Raw genomic sequence first — 20,786 nt, 5'->3', positions numbered from 1 at the left:
AAAGTGGACATCTTTTGGGCCATTGACTACCATTAGGTGCTGGTCTGCAGAGTGTAAGGCTCTCTAGGGCATATATATGGAGAGACAGTACTGAAGGTATGATGGTCCCAGGCTGTGTAAGCCTTTAAAGATGAACACCATAACCTTGAAGCCGTTGTGGTACTCAATCAGTAGCCAGTGCAGTTGGCTCAGCACCAGCTGGACGTATGCCCACACAAGCACCACCACATTCTGCACTAGCCGAAGTTTCCGCGTCAGGTTCAAGGGCAGCCCCACAAAGAGCGACTTACAGCAGTCCAACCTGGAAGTGACTTGTGGTGGCGGCCACAAGTATAGCCACCTTCAAGAGGGGTTTAGATAAAAATATGGAGCACAGGTCCATCAGTGGCTATTAGCCACAGTGTGTGTGTATATATAAAAATTTTTGCCACTGTGTGACACAGAGTGTTGGACTGGATGGGCCGTTGGCCTAATCCAACATGGCTTCTCTTATGTTCTTATGACCACTGCATGGATCACTGTAGCTAAGCCCTGGGAGGAGAAATTGGGTACAAGCTGCCTGTCTTGCCTCAGATTATAAAAGGTAGACCTGGCAACAACAGCAACTTGGACCTCCATAGAAAGAGATGCATCCAGATCACCCCAAGGCTTCTTGCCCTCGGCACTGGCATCAGAGGCGCCCCACCAAGCACCAGAAGCTGGATTCCTGATCCCAAATCCCCATGACTCAGATACAGGATTTAATCTCAACCAGCTCTGCTGTAACCATCCAGCCATAGCTCCCAGTGCCCTGTCCAAATTACCTGGGGTGGAGTCTGGCCGGCCTTCCATCAACAGATAAGAGCTAGGTCAGGGGTGGCCAACGGTAGCTCTCCAGATGTTTTTTGCCTACAACTCCCATCAGCCGCAGCCATTGGCCATGCTGGCTGGGGCTGATGGGAGTTGTGGGCAAAAAACATCTGGAGCCACCGTTGGCCACCCTTGGCCCTACAACTCCCATCAGCCCCAGCCATTGGCCATGCTGGCTGGGGCTGATGGATGTTGTAGGCAAAAAACATCTGGAGAGCTACCGTTAGGCAGCCCGAGCTAGGTGTCATCAGCACACTACAAGGGGGCACATACAGATGTTAAACAACATCAGAGAGAGAATCGCCCCCTGCGGCACTCTGCATTTCAGTGGGTATTGAAGGGACACACTCTCTCTGAGTGCCACCCTCTGTCCCTGACCAAGGAGAAAGGGAAAAAGCCATTGTAAAGCAATCCCCCATATCCCTATGTCAGCAAGGTGGTGGGTCATGAGATCATAGTCAACCGTGTCGAACGCTGCTGTCAAATCCAAAAGCAACAGCAGCGCCAGCCCACCTTGATGCAGGTGTCTGTGGAGATCATCTTTGAGGGTGACCAGCACGGTCTCGATCCCGTGCGGCCAGAGCAGAAGCAATCCAGGATGGAGGCCTCATCCAAAAAGACCTGGAAGCTGCTTGGCTACTGCTCTCTCTACCACCTTACCCAGAAACAGCACATTTGAAACTAGGCGGGTTTTGGTGCCTCCTCACTGTTTATGAAGGTTTGGAGGGACCCTTGGGAACAATCCAAAATGCTATACAGAGAAGAACAAGAAAAAATCCCTCACCTCCCCAACCACCAGAGGCAACTTGGGCACTGCAAAAATTTGTGCTGTTCCACTCATGCATGATTTAAATATATTTAATTTTCAACACTGCTAGCTCAGCAGACAAATCCAGACTGGAACGGTGAACAGACAAAGAGAGATCTTTATCCAAACCTGAAAAACACCCCAGGTTTGCAAAAGAATCTACAATTTTAAAAAACAAACAGAAACAATCCCTGCAGCTTTAAGAGACAAGTGCTCTCTCACACTGCAGGGATTGGTAGGCAGTATTGCCAGCCTTCAATTTATTTATTACTTTATTTATATCCAACATTTCTCCCCACTGGGGACCCCAACAGCTCTCTCCCAACTCAGCCTAGCCTGAAAGATGGCCCTCTACCTTGATACAGCTGATCTGGCCCCAGGGACGCACGTCATGGTGACATCGAGACTAGACTAATGCACTGCACATTGGTCTCCCCTCAAAATCAGTTCAGAAACCCCAGCTGTGCAGAAAGTCACAGCTTGGTTATTATTGGGAGGGACGGTGGCTCAGTGGTAGAGCATCTGCTTGGTAAGCAGAAGGTCCCAGGTTCAATCCCTGGCATCTCCAACTAAAAAGGGTCCAGGCAAGTAGGTGTGAAAAACCTCAGCTGGAGACCCTCGAGAGCCGCGGCCAGTCTGAGTAGACAATACTGAGGGTCTGATTCAGTATAAGACAGCTTCATATGTTCCTATATAGATGGAACATACACATTACTCCCATTCTGTGGTTACTCCACTGGCTGCCCATTACTTACTGGGCTTAATTCGGTACTGGCTATCACATACAAAGCCCTTTATGGCCTTGTCCCCTCCTATCTGCAGGGCCACCTCTCCCCCTATGCTCTGCCATGATCGCTTCATTCATCTCAGGAAGGCCTTCTGCAGGTGTCAATCTACAAATGGGCAAAATCCACAACCGCCTGTACACAGGCCTTCTCCACTGTGGCCCCCACTCAAGGAACGGCCGGCCTGAGGATGTCAGGAAGGCTCCCGACTCTCCGGGGCCTTCTACAACTTAAGAAAAACTAAATTATTCAAGAGGGCATTTCCATGCCGTCAATAAAGTTGCACTGCACTAAATAATTCACAAGTTACTTAGATAAATTATTGGGGACTCTGGTTCATACTACTGTGTTGCTGAAACTGGCATCTTACTATGTAATCTTTGCAGCATTAAGAACATTAGAGAAGCCCTGTTGGATCAGGCCAATGGCCCTTCCAGTCCAACACTCTGTGTCACACATAAGAACATAAGAGGAGCCATGTTGGATCAGGCCAATGGCCCCTCCAGTCCAACACTCTGTGTCACATAAGAACATCAGAGAAGCCATGTTGGATCCGGCCAGTGGCCCATCCAGTCCAACACTCTGTGTCACATAAGAACATAAGAGAAGCCATGATGGATCAGGCCAGTGGCCCATCCAGTCCAACACCCTGTGTCACATAAGAACGTAAGAGAAGCCATGTTGGATCAGGCCAGTGGCCCATCCAGTCCAACACTCTGTGTCACATAAGAACATAAGAGAAGCCGTGTTGGATCAGGCCAATGGCCCATCCAGTCCAACCCTCTGTGTCACATAAGAACATTAGAGAAGCCATGTTGGATCAGGCCAATGGCCCATCCAGTCCAACACTCTTACCGATTTCGCACACAGCTTACCCAGCGGTCACGTTCCTCTTCTCTGCGCAGCGTCCGTCGGATTTCCCACTAGTTGCGCCGGAGTTACAGGAAGTGCCGCGGCTTTCGCTTAGCGAACGTAAACTGGATTTTAGCGGTTTATGTTTGCTACGCGAAAACCGCGACATTTCGTGTAACTCCGGCGCAGATAGTGGGAAATCCAACGGACGCTGCACAGAGAAGGGGAACGTGACTGCAAGGTAAGCTGTGTGCGAAATCGGTATCTGTGTCATACAGTGGCCAAAAATATATATTTTAATGTGTCATTTAATGTGTCATGTTAATATTTACGCTTTGCTTCAGTTTTGCTTCTAGATTTTTTTTATTAGTTCTACAACCCTAATCCTACTGCATTGCTTCCTGAATGTTCCATTCCGTCAACTATATCGTCTCACTCTCGAGTCCACACGAGAAAGATGGACTAGAAATGATGTAAAGAAATTTTAAAAAGTGGCTTATATCATTCTCCTCTCCTGTTTTTTTCCTCACAACCACCATATGACACAGGTGAGCTGTGAGAGTTGACTGGCCCAAGTTCACCCAGCGAGTTTCCATGGCAGAGTGGGGATTCGAACTTGGGTCTCCCAGATCTTAGTCTTGACACTTTTAACCAGGGCTTTTTTTTGTAGGAAAAGCCCAGCAGGAACTTTATTTGCATATTAGGCCACATCCCCTGACACCAAGCCAGCCGGAACTGCGTTCCTGCTTTAAAAAAAAAGCCCTGCTTTTAACCATTATGTCATATTGGAGCTGTACGTGGTTTCTGTTAGGGAAGGCACAGGGGAGGAGGCAGTGCACTTTGCAGGGACATTTTGGCCTTTGGTGGAAGATTCATCGGGGTCAGCCCCACCTAGGGCTGCCAATCCCCAGGTGGGGGCAGGGGATCCCCCGGTTTGGAGATCCTCCCCCTGCTTCAGGGTCGTCAGAAAGCGGGGGGAGGGGAGGGAAATGTCTGCTGGGAACTCTATTATTCCCTAGGGAGATTTATTCCCATAGAAAATCATGGAGAATTGATCTGCGGGTATCTGGGGCTCTGGGGGGGCTGTTCTTTGGGGTAGAGGCACCAAATTTTCAGTACAGCATCTAGTGCCTCTCCCCAAAATACCCCCCAAGTTTCAAAAGGATTGGACCAGGGGGTCCCATTCTATGAGCCCCGAAAGATGGTGCCCCTATCCTTCATTATTTCCTATGTAAGGAAGGCATTGAAAAGGTGTGCCGTCCCTTTAAATGTGAGGGCCAGAACTCCCTTTGGAGTTCAATTGTGCTTGTCACAGCCTTGATCTTGGCTCCACCCCTAATGTCTCCTGGCTCCACCCCCAAAGTCCCCAGATATTTCTTGAATTGGACTTGGCAACCCCTAGCCCCACCAGCAACCACCTGACTTCCATGACCCAAGCGCCTACTGACTACTGGCCATTGTGGTGTTAAGGTTTGAGCAAGGTCCGCAGGCTTTTTGATCCCATGGACACCTTTGACATTCGATCACAGGGTGGCGGGTGCAATAATGGCTGCCAAGGGAGGCGGAGCCAATCAAAAATGGCCACCGTGGGAGGCGGAACGACACAGACAGAGAAGCAGCCCAAGTGCAAGGAACAAGAGGAGGGATTTAAAACATATGCCGGGAAAGAGTGTGACAATAAAACAAACACCGGTGGCAGATCTGCACAGCCAGTGTTCAGTCAGAAGGCCTGCGGGACAGAAGTTCCAGCTGGACCCACCCACTTCCTAAAAGTACTTTGCTTCCCCCAGATCAGGACCATGGGTGAAAATCTGATGTGTGCCCTAACGCAAATCTGAGTCACATACTTGCCTGTTTGCACTGTGTTGTTTTCGACGGCCTCTGCATTTAAATTTGCATCCCTGTCCTACATCAAAGAGCATCAGGACACCTTCAAAAATGTATTGTGGCATAAGCTTTCAGGAACGAAAGCCAACTTAATCAGATGTGCAATGTGGTATTCTCAGTGGGAGCGTCTTGGCAGAGCTAATCATACAAATAACTTGTTAAGCATGTCAGCAGCCTGCATGGACGAGACTCTTGATATGCTCACTTTGCACACTTTTGCTCAAAGACGAGGCGAGACAAGCGCCGGCTGAAATAGATCCTTCTCTGCTGAACAGGTTGATTCCTGGCCCACTGCCACGCAGTTCAGTTTGGTCACCTGCCTTTCTGAGCTTTTACAACAAACCCCAGGTCTCTGGGAATCCGATTCAGTGGCCGTTTGTGGCTCCAAGATTCCAGATCTTTGCCACGCTCCCCTGAATCTCAGCAATCTCTTCCAACATGGAGCAAATCAGACACGGAGCAAATCTACCGCAGGGTTGCAGGACCTGAATGAACAAACGGCTGCGTGGGTCAGGGGCTGCAGTGATGCAGAAGGGTGATTGGCTCCTCCTTCCCCCATCTTAGTGGAGCCCCCTGATTCACACGGTTGTTAATCCACACAGGTCCTGTGACCCTGGCAATCAACTTCCCCAGGATGGGAAGAGACTGCTGGACAGGAGGGGAACACAGCAAAATCCACTGGCAGATCTCAGTCTGTAAATCCTTAACACGGGGTCTCTCCGTTTATCGTATGTAATGCCAAAATATAGTATGGTCCGCCCGTTTTGTAGCAAATCAAATATAGCAAATAGCAAGCCTTTATTGGCATAAAACAGATTTAGCAGTAAAATAGCAATATAAATAATATAAAATCCTAGATTATAGAGTATATAGGGAGCTAAAATACATAAAATAAGTAAAATATATATGAGTCGAGTTTAGCCAAATTAAATAATTAAAACAAATAAAATGTGGTCATTCCAGAACCATTCTCTGTCGTATTTCCATGGCCTGTTGGAGAAATCTAGCCACCATTAAAGTTACCTCAGCGCAAGTGTCATTTAAAAGTTTGTGGACTTTGCCTGAATCAGCACAGCCCAACATATCTGCTAAGATATCTTTCAAGTATATACAACGAATATCATCATAAAGAGGACAGTTCAGTAATACATGGGAAATAGTTTCAATATACTTGGAATTACAAAGACAGTGTCTATTAGAGTACTCAATCCTGTTAATTCTACCAAATAGGATAGCAGATGGTAATGCATTACATCTTGTTAACGAGAACGCACGCCGTTGCTGTGGAGCTTGCAGAGAGGAGAAATACGACGCTAATTTCCCTACTGAGAGAGGAAGTTCGAAATTCAGCGGGGAGCAGGACTTCTTGGCCAGGCTGTATAACATTTGCATTTCAATATCTAGAATTCTGAGCTTAAGTTTCAAAAAAAGCTTCTTTTAAGGATAGCATAAGAAGTGAATCTAAATCAATGCCCACAGATTTTATTTTCCTCTCAATAAATACTAGCCAATTTGACAAATTAGATTCTGAGAGCAGTTGATATAAAAGGCTCTCTGAGTCAGAGTGGAAATGTAGCCGTAGCCAGTATTTAAGTGACATTAGCCATGCTTGTGTTTCCACAAGATTCGTCCCTGCTTCTAAACACAAAACTACATATGGTACGCACTTTGGGAATCCCAGAATTTTCTGTAGGAATTTTGATTGGACACCTTCAATGTTATTATCCAAGGCTGTGATACACACAGCAAAATACTACAAATGCCTAGGAATTCTTTTCAATATAACACACTTTGTAGCAAATCACAACTTGCCCTCCAAGGCAGAACTGGAAGCCGCGGTTTTATCACGGGTTGCCATTCCAGTTTGAAGGGCAAGTTCAATCACGACCTGCTGCCGCCAATATGAAGACAGGTTGGATTTTCTGCAGTCAATACTTTAGAAGCATCTTCAAAAGGAAAACAGAAAAAGAGCAAGAGGCCAGCAGCACCCCAAAGACTAACAACATTTGTGGCAGTGGATGAGTTTTTATCTAGATAAGCTGGATCTAGGCAAGCTGGAACAGGTCCAGAGGAGGGTGACGAAGATGGTGAGGGGTCTGGAGACCGAGTTCTATGAAGAAAGGTCGAAGGAGCTGGGCGTGTTTAGCCTGGAGAGGAGGTGGCTGAGAGGTGATATGATCACCATCTCCAAGTCCTTGAAGGGCTGTCCTATAGAGGATAGTGTGGAATTGTTTTCTGTGGTCCCAGAAGGTAGGACCAGAACCAACAGGTTGAAATTAAATCAAAAGAGTTTCCGGCTCAACATCAGGAATAACTTCCTGACCGTTAGAGCGATTCCTCAGTAGAACAGGCTTCCTCGGGAGGTGGTGGGTTCTCCTTCCTTGGAGGTTTTTCAACAGAGGCTGGATGGCCATCTGACAGCAATGAAGATCCTGTGAATTTAGGGGGAGGTGTTTGTGAGCTTCCTGCATTGTGCAGGGGGTCGAACTAGATGACCCTGGAGGTCCCTTCCAACTCTATGATTTTGTCAGTCACTGCAGTCACTTCTTCAGATATACGAATATCTGATACCCACAGAATATCTAAAGAAATGAGCAGCGACTCATGAAAGCTCCACCCCTTGCCTCAAATTTTGTTAGTCTTCAAGGTGCTGCAGACAGACTAACACAGTGACCCATTCTTGATCTACTGGTAAGAGAGATGAGGTATTAAAGGCGGACAGACTGATCATGCATAGTGCAGGGGAGGATAAGCAAACAAAGTTGTACCAACACTATAGGGTTTGATTCCCCACTCCTCCACTTGCACCTGCTGGAATGGCCTTGGGTCAGCCATAGCTCTGGCAGGAGTTGTCCTTGAAAGGGCAGCTGCTGGGAGAGCCCTCTCAGCCCCACCCACCTCACAGGGTGTCTGTTGTGGGGGAGGAAGGGAAAGGAGATTGTGAGCTGCTCTGAGACTCTGTCCTTGAAAGGGCAGCTGCTGTGAGAGCCCTCTCCAGTCCCACCCACCTCACAGGGCGTCTGTTGTGGGGGGAGAAGATATGGGAGATGTAAGCCTGAGACTCTGATTCAGAGAGAAGGGCGGGGTATACATCTACGGTCTTCTTCTTAGGTTCAAAGACTCTTATCTGGGTGAACCGGGTTTGATTCCCCACTCCTCCACTTGCAGCTGCTGGAATGGCCTTGGGTCAGCCATAGCTCTGGCAGGAGTTGTCCTTGAAAGGGCAGCTGCTGTGAAGAGTCCTCTCAGCCCCACCCACCTCACAGGGTGTCTGCTGTGAGGGGAGAAGATATGGGAGATTGTAAGCCGCTCTGAGTCTCTGATTCAGAGAGAAGGGCGGGGTATAAATCTGCAGTTCTTCTTCCTGCTATTATCACAAAGAAATAACTCGTTCAGGAGTGAGTGGCTACCGCAATTGGTGTATGGTGGTGGCGGTGGTTAGCAGAAATGCTGTGGAAATGGCTGTCAATGTTAACGCGAGTTCTTGCCTGCATCAATTACTGTCCTTTGGCTGTGTTGGGGAGGGATCACAAGAGGGTTATGGTATGTGCTGGTGTAACAGCTACCAACCCGGCAGAGCTAGAGCTGCAGACTGCCCACATCTGAGGAGGCTGAAAGCCAAGAGGTCACAGACGTGTGTTTAAAGCATCTGGGGTTGTTTTACGTTTCGCAGCTGAAGTCCTTGTCCCACCACATCAGTTATGTTTCATCTCCTTTCCCACTCCTTAAGGTGCTTCTATGGCGGAATCCGTTTTGCTTCCGCTAGCATGATGTAAGGCATCCTCGGAGAAGTGAACTCTAAACTTCATTTGTCTTTCAGCAGGCTTGATGACTACGCATTTAAAAACCCATTCTATCTTATAAACTAAAAATTAAATGTACTCAGCTGTGATGGTCGTCATTGCATCTGCTATTTATATGCTAATACCCTCACTGGGAGATCTTGCAAATTATTCCACCATGCCAATATTTCATGTGCGTCTACTCATAACCAGCTAAATATTTTTTTTTTCCTAGAGGAGAGTAGATTTTTGGCCAAGAAATTAATATTTACCACAGTGGAACCAATTCATACAGACAACTTTATGTGAATGTATTTTGAACTTGGTAAGAACATAAAATATAGCCAAGTCATCTTAAATGGAGGAAATACAAGTAAATCATGCAGTGCTCATTAACGAGAGTATAGAAACCTTTTGAAACAACAAACAGTAGAGAGCCAAAGAAGTGACTTACTGGAATAGTGATTGTTTTTTATGAATTGTCTATTTTGCACTTTTAATCCTAAATATAAATGGGCCATTGAATGAACTACAACCTATTTAATCCTTCCTCTGTTAAAAAAGTAGCAGTTACATGGGGACCAGAAACACTCATTCTGTTCCAAACTCAAATATAAGCTGAGATGAATTCACTGCATTTCCTCCAAAGAACTGAAGAGAGCCTCCCATCACACAAAAGCAGCCTGATATGCTGGAACTGTGAGGGGGGGGGGGGGGACGAGAGGCAGAAATTTAACTGCTGACTTTACGATGCCCGCAGTTTCTTCAGCTTGTCCATCACAGCCTTGCTCTCTGCAGCAACACTCAAGCACGCTGAGGAACCACCATCTTGCAAGTGTCAACTTGGAAAGTCTATCGGGAACCACGTTTTAGCTTGCTTCGCAACACGATGCCGAGCACCTTGCTTCCAAAATGCAGGACTAGAAACTGTTCCCTCAGTCCAGTTGGCAGCTCTTGAGTTTTGTGCTGTTTATTAAGGCCACAATTTGGCCTGGCTATCAGAAGGTTTTAACTTCATTACGTAGCATGAGTTTTGTGAACCGTCTTAAGAAAAGGCAGGACGCACCTTCGAAAACAGGGCTTCACTGTGCAATCTGAGCGTCTCTTGAAAAGACGAGAAAAATTGCTTGATTTCTCTGACTTCAGGGAATAATGCCTTTACTCTGGCTCTGGGGAATTCCCTTTCTTGCCTACCCCACCCACCCGCCCTCTCTTTGGGTCTCCTCCTGCCCTACCTCATACCTGCAAGAGTCCTGAGATTGGGCTGACAGAGAGAGCCTCATCCAGGTGAGCTTCATGGCAGACTGAGGCCTGGTTCCCCATTCAGCACTCTGACTGCTCTTGAGCCACAGCTGCTAGACCAGAAGCCTTGGCAGGGGAACAAACACCTTAGAAACAAAGCCTGGCTCTAAGCATGGAGCCCTAAAACAGTAACTCATCAGAGGGCAACCTGTATAAAAAGAATAGGAGGGAGGAAAACCCAGACGAGGAAGAGAGGCATTTTTAGAAAAGGTGAAACAGACAAGGGTACAAATCAGGTCAGAGGAGAGCTGAGAGAGGGGGGAAGAAGCCTTCAGAGGAGAGGAGATAGCCCTTATCTAAAGTAGAAGGGTTTGGAAGTCTACATTCACTCTCCAGATCTGTTCTGAAATATGCCTAGTTACCACCCAAAGAAGGCTAACAAATAACACCACAATATGCTCTCACAGGGGTGACTTAGAATCATAGAATTGGAAGGGTCCTCCAGAGTCATCTAGTCCAACCCCCTGCACAATGCAGGAAACCCACAAATACCTACTCCAAATTCACAGGATCTTCATCACTGTCAGATGGCCATCTAGACTCTGTTTAAAACCTCCAAGCAAGGAGAGCCCACCACCTCCCGAGGAAGCCTGTTCCACTGAGGAATCGCTCTGACGGTCAGGAAGTTCTTCCTAATGTTGAGCCGGAAACTCTTTTGATTTAATTTCAACCCATCGGTTCTGGTCCTACCTTCCAGGGCCGCAGAAAACAATTCCACCCCATCCTCTAGATGACAGCCCTTCAAGTACTTGAAGATGGTGATCATATCACCTCTCAGCCGCCTCCTCTCCAGGCTAAACATGCCCAGCTCCTTCAACCTTTCCTCATAGGACTTGGTCTCCAGACCCCTCACCATCTTCGTCGCCCTCCTCTGCACCCGTTCCAACTTGTCTACATCCTTCTTAAAATGTGGTGCCCAAAACTGAACACAAGACTCCAGGTGAGGTCTTAGCAGAGTAAAGCAATACCATCACATCTTGTAGCAATCCTGTGATATTTCAACCCATCCTTTCCAGAAAAGCTGCTGGCCAAACAATATTTATGGACACTGTCTAAACTCAGTTTTACTTTTTTCTATTAATGAATGCCCCCCCCTTTTTTTGTTATTTTGGTGCATGGTGTTATCAGATATCATGGTTACCTTCCTGACATATCTTTAAAAATCCCTCCTAAGTAGCATTAAGTGCAGTTTATCAGCACATTCATACTAACTCCGCCCCCCCCCCCCCCATATCACTTTTGAACTCCAAGCCTGAACTGGTTCAGATCAGCCATTCTGTTTTCAGTTCCATAGAAACCACAATTCTGTGCCTGGGACCGTGAAAAGCTTCTACGCACTGCAGCAGCTGCATGGTTCTTTCCTTCTCACGCAGGCCAGAAAGCTCCCTGTTCTCTGCAGTACTCTGGCGCAGAAGAGAACTGCTGTCATCTTAAAACGGGCAGCCTGCTGCTGAGGGGAGCTTCTCAGTCCCTATTTAAAGGGACCACTGGCATGGAGCTTCTCAGTGCTGCCCAAAACAGATTTTGTACTACCACCACCATCTTTGCACAGAAGGAAAACACACATTTGAATAATTATGTGCTCCGCTGTGTTTCTGTTGTGTTCTTAGCACTGCAAACGCATTAAACTGTGCAACTGTGAATGTTCACAGACTTAACAGACGACAGCGTGGTAATAATTTTATAATAACTGATGGTAATAAACAATTCTGGACCACTTATGTTTAGCAAGTCTTTTGGAAAACAGAGAAATGTGTTAAGAGAAATGTGTTCATCAATAAGAGCTTCTTTCACTAATTAGTATTTTTTCAATTCTAATTTTTTAATGTTACATTGGAGAGAAAGATACAGGGATACTATTCCACTGGTCACCTGTCAACAGGTTGTAACACCTGAACTGCTGTCCAATGAAGGAAGGAGCACATGAAATCCCCAGGAGGAGAGTCCAAATGTAGGATATACGCCCTCTACTGGCCACTGGAGTAATTCTGAAAAATCTATCCAAATCGGTTATCCATTTTAGAACCTACAAAACCGTATGCGGTTGGAATCACACTCTCAGAAAAATGATTTCATTAATTCCTAGAAAACGCTGCTACCTAACTCTGGAAAAATATTTAAATACATGTTTGATGTTCCAATAACATCTGCATTTAATGATGCCAGCGTACAGACATTCTCAGAGAGAAATCTAAAGCTCTCATCAGAATATCCTGGCTAAAAACAGCCGTACCATAAATAACATTCCTTTGACTATAAAAAAAACCCGCAAGGGCCTAATTCGGAGGATGGGCTGGATCCAGACGACAGTTTCTGTTAACAGAAGGGCTGTGGTAATTCCCACCAAATCCTGTCGCAGACTCCCAAGTTGTCTTCCATGCTGTTCTTGAGGGTCGCCCTCCCCAGAATCAGCATTGGGAGGAAATCAGTGGGCTGCAGTGTGGGGTGTGGGTGGGTGCGGAAGGGTCTGCTCTAGTGACAAAAATACCTTCTGTGAACAATAAATTTAGTTCCGATTCAATCTAGCAACTCCAATCCCAAGTAAATGACAGCAACTATGGGTTCACCAGATAATGGAGTCTCGGACATCATGAACACTAAAATCTTAACTATGTTAACTATGACATGATAAAATAATCTGAATCGACAGCCCAAAACTCTGGTCAATAATCTATGCTCCATGGAGCTGAGACTACAGAATAGGCGAACATATGAAGCTGCCTTATATTGAATCAGACCCTCGGTCCATCGAAGTCAGTCTTGTCTACTCAGACCGGCAGCGGCTCTCCAGGGTCTCTAGCTGAGGTTTTCCACGCCTATTTGCCTGGACCCTTTTAGTTGGCAATGCCAGGGATTGAACCTGGGACCTTCTGCTTATGAAGCAGATGCTATACCACTGAGCCACCGTCCCTCCCCATGACGATGGGGAAATGATGATGGAGAAGAACCTTTGAAGAATGATTTGACTGCTGTTCTTCAGCTTCCAAGCCCCAGTTAATTTATAATATAATTTGGCACGTTTCTATTCAGTCTCTAAAAACAATTTTTTCCCGCTTTCAAGGCTTCAAAAGTAGCAGGAAACTTTAAATTTAGCTGCAAAATTCAGCAGCGCGGTCCATACCAGCTGCTGAATATTTGATCTACGTGAATCAAACTATTCAAACAAAGAGGAGGAAAGAAAACACTTGGCCTCAGAAAAAGACAATGTCTTGAAGAAGATAAGAAGAAGATATTGGATTTATATCCCGCCCTCCACTCCGAAGAGTCTCAGAGCGGCTCACAATCTCCTTTACCTTCCTCCCCCACAAAAGACACTCTGTGAGGTAGATGAAGATACTGGATTTATATCCCACCCTCCACTCCGAAGAGTCTCAGAGCGGCTCACAATCTCCTTTACCTTCCTCCCCCACAACAGACACCCTGTGAGGTAGATGAAGATATTGGATTTATATCCCGCCCTCCACTCCGAAGAGTCTCAGAGCGGCTCACAATCTCCTTTCCCTTCCTCCCTCACAACAGACACCCTGTGAGGTAGATGAAGATATTGGATTTATATCCCGCCCTCCACTCCCAAGAGTCTCAGAGTGGCTCACAATCTCCTTCCCCTTCCTCCCCCACAACAGACACCCTGTGAGGTAGATGAAGATATTGGATTTATAACCCGCCCTCCACTCCGGAGAGTCTCAGAGCGGCTCACAATCTCCTTTACCTTTCTCCCCCACAACAGACACCCTGTGAGGTGGGTGGGGCTGGAGAGGGCTCCCACAGCAGCTGCCCTTTCAAGGACAACCTCTGCCAGAGCTATGGCTGACCAAGGCCATCCCAGCAGGTGAAAGTGGAGGAGTGGGGAATCCAACCCGGTTCTCCCAGATAAGAGTCCACACACTTAACCACTACACCAAACTGGCCACCTTGAGGGGGAACGAGGGAGACACAGGATGGACGTGGTGTTTGGATTCTGTATGCAATCTTGTCCCAGCTTCCCCTGCTCAAGGTGGCTCTGGGAGGAGGAGGGTCAGCACTTGGTCGCTAAGCCAGAGAGGGAAGGCGGGAACAAGACACGGCCATGAATAAAAGAAAAGCAGCTTCTCAAGGGAACCCAGGTGGGCAGCCGTGCTGCTCTGAAGCAACAGAACAAAGTCTGAGTCCAGTCAGGCACTTTTAAGACCAACCAAGTGAGCTTCCGCAGGCAAGCACTTCTGAAAAGTACAGCCCCCGCCCCCACCCCCCGGTTAAAATAAAAGCTTTTGGCCTGTTCCTTTTCCCCCCAAAGTAATGAAATAATAATGCTCAATGCAGATATTAGTGCGCATGCACACAAAAGGATTGAACTTTGTTGGTCTTCAAGGAACCGGACTGGACTCAAACTTTGTTCTGCAGCTTCTCGAGTGGAAAGGCTTCAGAAGAGATGACGGCCACAGGACCCCCCAAGCCCGGAAGTGGGCACCCGCAAAAGAAAAACCAACTCCCGGTCACACCGTCTCAAGGCGCAGCAACCCTTCTGCCAGGGCAGGAGATGGCAACAGCACAAAGGGCGAGTGGCAAGTGACACTACTGCCACTGAGTGGGCAGAAAGGAGCAATGGGATGCCCCTGAACTTCATCTGGTTGAACCCTGCACCACTTCTTCAAGGAAGAACTTCCTGACCGTTAGAGCGGTTCCTCAGTGGAACAGGCTTCCTCGGGAGGTGGTGGGCTCTCCTTCCTCGGAGGTTTTTAAGCAGAGGCTAGATGGCCATCTGACAGCAATGAGGATCCTGTGAATTGAGGGGGAGGTGTTTGTGAGTTCCCTGCATTGTGCAGGGGGTTGGACTAGATGACCCTGGAAGTCCCTTCCAACTCTATGATTCTAGGATTCTAACATCAGGAAGAACTTCCTGACCGTTAGAGCGGTTCTTCAGTGGAACAGGCTTCCTCCTCGGGAGGTGGTGGGCTCTCCTTCCTTGGAGGTTTTTAAGCAGAGGCTAGATGGCCATCTGACAGCAATGAAGATCCTGTGAATTTAGGGGGAGGTATCTGTGAGTTTAGAGCGGTTCCTCAGTGGAACAGGCTTCCTCCTCGGGAGGTGGTGGGTTCTCCTTCCTTGGAGGTTTCTAAACAGAGGCTAGATGGCCATCTGACAGCAATGAAGATCCTGTGAATTTAGGGGGAGGTGTTTGTTTTTCCTGCATTGTGCAGGGGGTTGGACTAGATTACCCTGGAGGTTCCTTCCAATTCTATGATTCTAAGAGCACCTGGCAAATGGCTCAGCCTGATCTCCCTCTGGCTGGGGATTCTCGTAGGTCTTCTGTTCTCCCAACAGCCCTGCAATAGACTCTCCCCCAGTTTACTGATTCATTTATAAGTTTGGAACAGAGAACTGCTTGTGTGTCCCTTGCCCCAGCTGCACAGTGAGCTGAAGGCTTACAGGTTTAAGAACATGGGAATCCAACTCAGTGGCATGCAAGGCTAAAAACAGGAAAAGCGGAGTCCCCAATGACTAGGATAGCGGACTATGTGGAACACTACACCATACAGAAGAACAAGGGCTCTACAAGAAAGCCGCGGAAGCAGAAAGGAGCAGCTGACTGGCCACTATCAGAAACACTAAAATGCGGACACAAAGCTTAGCTACTAAATCCGGCTCAACTGCTTCCACAAAGCGAGACCCTTTCGACCCAGTGTGGTGCAGTGATCAGCCTGCCAGACCAGGGTCAGGGAGACCCAGATTCAAACACCTTGGGACAATCACACACCCTCGCATTACCCTACCTCGCCATGGGGTGGGGGGGGGGAAGGTTGTTGTGAGGCTAAAATGACAGCTGGGAACACTGTTGCAAGCTACTTCTCCTGAGGTTGGAAATCAAAGTGAATTTCGTAAAATTCCAGACTTAAATATACAAGAAAAGCACAAGTTTTTAAGGTGCAGCTTTTAAACAGAATGTGAGCCCTTGGGTGATGGAAAAATCTCTACCCAATGGCTAGTTAGTATAAAGTTGACTTGGCCTCAAGGATGACAAATTTCATGATGTGTGAAAGCCCCCAACACCAAGACACCTCTGTGACAGAAATCAGGCAGGTTCCAACAAACCATCAATCTGATGTAAAAAAGGTACGAACATAGAATCCAAGAATCGCAGAGCTGGAAGGGGCCACCCAACTCATCCAGTCCAACCCCCTGCTCCATGCAGGACCAGCTGTCGAATTCATTTGTTAGGAGGGCCAGATCTAACTAAATGGAACTTTTTTGGGGGGGGGGGGGTGTCACAAGTGCGATAAAATGTAATGTGAGGTATAAACTTTATAAAGGACACAAACACAATTTTATATATATATATATATATATATATATATATATATATATATATATATATATATATATATATATATATATATATATATATATATATATATATATATATATATAAACTTAAAATACAAACATGCTTAAAACAGTAACACTCTTGCAATATTTTGTTTATTTAACAAGTCTTTTTATGTGACATCTCCCAAACTTTCTCCCCCTTAAAAGATGCCTTTCTAAAATGGAGACGTGGGGGAACAGTGGGATTTGGTAATGCAATCTTTAAAAATAAAACATCAAGAAAAAGCACAAGGATCACAGCAGGAACTAAAAACATAAATATAAAATGCTCTGAGCCTAGGAAAACATTAAATGGCCGGGCATTGCAAGCTTTCTCCCCTCCTCTCCCCCAATCCCCCAATCTACTCACAGTGGCAGGCAGTGGCTCTCCAGACAGGGTCTCAAATTTTTTAATAGGGTAGTTTGAGCTGGGAGAGGCTTGAAGGCCCTTTGGAAATAATGGGAGCCAAGATTGCAAATTTACTTGCATGGGCTCCATTGAAAGATATTGCAGAACAAAAAAAGTTGTAAAGAAAATGCAGAATGGATTTTCCATTAACATCTCTTGGGCCAGATAGACTAATTGGGAGTGGAAAATTCACTCCACATTTTCTTCGCAATTTTTTGTGTGTGGCAATGTATTTCAAAGGAACCCAGAGGAGCATCTGCCAGCAAAGAGAAGCTAGGAAGTTTGGCAGCCCTGCTCTCTGCTTCCTGTGCTCAGTGGCAGCTCGAGCTTGAGCTTGGAATGGTGAAGACAGGCAGGGGAGAAGAAGAGAACCGCAGGCCAGATTAAAGCCCTGGGCAGGCCAGTTCTGGCCCACAGGCCATAGGTTCGACGCCATTGGTCTAGAGCATCCCTGACAAGTATCTGAACAGCTGCTGTTTAAAGACTAACAGTGAAGAGGAGCTCAACACCTCCCTAGCTTGCTCATTCCACTGTTGAACAACTCTTACTACAAAAGTTTTTCCTAATATCCAGTCCTTCCCACACTTAATTTAAACCCATTATTGTGAGTCTTATCCTCTGCTGCCCTCCTCTAGCATATGAAGAGCCCTGCTGGATCAGACCAGCGAGGGTCCATCTTGTCCAGCCTCCCATCTCACACAGTGGCCACCCTGTTCCTGTGGAGGGCCAACAACAGGGAAAAAAGAGGCCAAGGCCTTCCCCTGAGAAGTACATTAGAAGAGCCCTGCTGGATCAGACCAGTGAGGGCCCATCTAGTCCAGCCTCCCGTCTCACACAGTGGCCATCCTCTGGGGGTCCAATAACAGTGCATAGGGGCCAAGGCCTTCATAAGAACATCAGAAGAGCGTTGCTGGATCTGACAAGTTCCATCTAGTTCAGCCTCCTGTCTCACGCAATGGCCAACCAACTCCTCTGGAGGGCCAACAACAGGGCATTGAGGCCAAGGCTTTCCCCTGATGTTGCCACCTGGCTCCAGGATTCAAAGGCTCAGTGTCTCTGAGTCACCCTGGCTAGTAGCCATTGATAGATGAAGAAGGCAAAATGACTTCACTCCTGGTTTGTCCACAAGAAAGCCCCTCCCAATTTCACACCATGTCTCAAACCAGTCTGTAGTGTCAGAAGTCAGATTCCCAGCTCTTTATGCACTTTCTGAGGCCGTTATTCAGAAATGCTTAAGCAAAAATACAGACTCAAGACTCTGCCCTTATGAGATATGGCAGACTATGATGCACAACCAGATAACCATGAGAGCTTCCAAAAGTTTCAAATGATTTTATGAAAATAAGAACATAAGAAGAGCCCTACTGGATCAGACCAGCAGTCCTTTTAGTCCAGCATCCTGTCTCACACAGCGGCCAAGGCCTTCCCCAATGTTGCCTCCTGGCTCTGGGATTCAGAGGATTAATGCCTCTAAATGGGGAGGTTCCCTCAGTCACCAGGGCTAGTAGCCACTGATGGACGTCATTCATGAATCTAAGCCCTTTTTAAAGCTGTTTGTTCCAGCAGCCATCACTACATCCTCTGGCAACAAATTCCACATTTTAATCACTCTCTGCGTCAAGTAGCATTTCCTTTTGTCCATTCCGAACACACTGCCCATCAGCTTCATCGGATGCCCCCGAGTTCCAGTATTTTGGGAGAGGGAGAAAAATTTCTCTTTGTCAACTCTCTCTACCTCATGCGTAATTTTAAAACTTCTATCGTGACCCTCTCCCCAGTTGCCTGTTTTCCAAACTGAAAAGCCCAAACCCATCGGCCTTTCCTCATAGGAAATTATTTTATGAAAAGTCCTAAAAGAATAAGAATAAAACATTTATGTATAATCAGAGCTCTTTTTCAGCTGGAACGCACCGGAACACTGTTATGGCTAGCCCAGAGAGTGTTCCGGCTGGTTCAGGCAGCGTTCCGGCTTGGCCTCATCGACTTCCCCTGCTGCCTGGCGGGGCTCAGGGAGGCCAGCCGCGCTTGCGTGGGGGCCTTCTGGGTGTCTGGTGGGGCTCAGGGAGGCCAGCCGCGCTTGCGTGGGGGCCTTCCGACATCCGGGTGTCTGGCGGGGCTCAGGGAGGTCAGCCATGCTTGCGTGGGGGCCTTCTGACATCTGGGTGTCTGGCAGGGCTCAGAGAGGCCTGCCGCGCTTGCGTGGGGGCCTCCCGACATCCAGCTGGCCGGCGGGGCTCAAGGGGCCAAGCTGCAGAGCCAGGGCTTTGTGGGATTCAGCACTTTTACAGGCGGGTTGCTTGCATCCCCTTTCTTTCAGTCTATTTTTTCCTTTCCTTTCTCTTTTTCTTGCTTCCCCCCCCCCCTTTCTTTCATTCCTTCCATCCCTTTTCCTTTCTTCCAATTTCATTTCTTTCTTTTTTTCTCTGTTTCCAACTGTCTCCACCTCCCTCCCCCTCCCCCTCTTTCTTTCTTTCTTTCTTTCTTTCTTTCTTTCTTTCTTTCTTCCTTCCTTCCTTTCTTTCTTTCCAACTCTCTCCTCCCTGTCATTCATTCATTTTTTTTCTGTCATTCCCTTTTATTCATTCATTATTTCTTTCTTTTTGGCAGTGTTCTTTCTTTCTTTCCAACTCTCTCCCCCCTTTCATTCATTCATTTTCCTTCCGTTTTTACTGGATGTAACTTTTCTGTTCACCATACTGTTGTTGCAGATAAAGGAGCTCTGCCAATGAAAAGTTGGCACCCCCAGTTGTAGTCAGGTAGCCTTCTATGAGATTTCTGTGTGAGTGAGTGAATGAGAGTAGCAGGTGTGGGGCAGAAAGAGACTATTGGAGATTACTGCGGTATATCTCAACAGCACTGGAAGAGATGGTACTATGAAGTTGGCATCATTTTACTGGTCCTGCTTTTAATGGCTGTCTGACACCAAAATTAAACTCCTCCCGTAGATATTAAAAGGGATGAAAGTAGTTCACTGGCTAAGTATCTGCACAACAGGTTGCTTTTGAAGGCATGGGAAACAGCCAGTAAAAAGCTGCAAGCCCCTCATAAATATCCTTTCTGGACGAGTTGGTCAAAGAACCAATGATAAAGTGGTCGCAAAACCTGCAGAGGACTGTAGACTTAGAAGAATGGGACTCCTATTGGAGGTTAAATTATAAATATATTAAACCAATAAATCTTAGAGAAAATTTTTTAAAAATTTTCCATAGATGGTACATTACTCCTTTACAACTCTCAAAAATAGATAAATCGATCTCGCCAAAGTGTTGGAAATGCGGCTCGGCTATAGGTTCCTTTTTCCATATCTGGTGGAATTGTAAAGTCACAAATAAATATTGGATAATGATTTATGAGCTCTTAAGGGCAATATTACAAATTGACATCCAATTTAAACCAGAATTGATGTTATTATCTTTCGTTAGAAAAGTAATCCCCAAAGATGATATACATGTGACGATGTATATCCTAACCTCTGCTAGGACAATTTTTGCTAGATATTGGCGACAAGAGAAGTGTCCCAAAATGGAGGAGGTGATAGATAAGATTTTTAACGTAGCAGAAATGGATATACTTTCGAATATGTTGAAAGGGGACTCCGAATCAGAGGCCAGAATGAAATGGGAGAAATTTTACAGATGGTATGAAGGAATCAGGCATGAATCTGTGTTTGTAAATTAACCATTCATAAGTTCGCTCTTCTTTTTGCAAATTTTCTACAATATTGTTTTTCTTTATGAAAATTTAAATTTACCTACAAGGAGAATTTTGTG

General features: G+C 46.5%; 1 protein-coding gene and 1 non-coding gene across 2 annotated transcripts in view; both read right to left on the bottom strand.

Moving 5' to 3' along the window:
- Positions 1–20,786, bottom strand: part of UVSSA (UV stimulated scaffold protein A) — a 102,976-nt gene that overhangs the window by 69,738 nt on the left and 12,452 nt on the right. The gene's annotated exons all lie outside the window — the stretch shown is intronic.
- Positions 13,105–13,175, bottom strand: TRNAM-CAU (transfer RNA methionine (anticodon CAU)). Its single transcript has one exon. It is a non-coding gene; the product is annotated as a tRNA-Met (tRNA).

The sequence above is a fragment of the Heteronotia binoei genome, chromosome 3, assembly GCF_032191835.1.
Source record: "Heteronotia binoei isolate CCM8104 ecotype False Entrance Well chromosome 3, APGP_CSIRO_Hbin_v1, whole genome shotgun sequence".
Classification (NCBI taxonomy): Eukaryota; Metazoa; Chordata; class Lepidosauria; order Squamata; family Gekkonidae; genus Heteronotia; species Heteronotia binoei.
The sequence above is the reverse complement of the archived record's forward strand: the minus strand, read 5'-3'. Positions and strand labels throughout refer to the sequence as shown.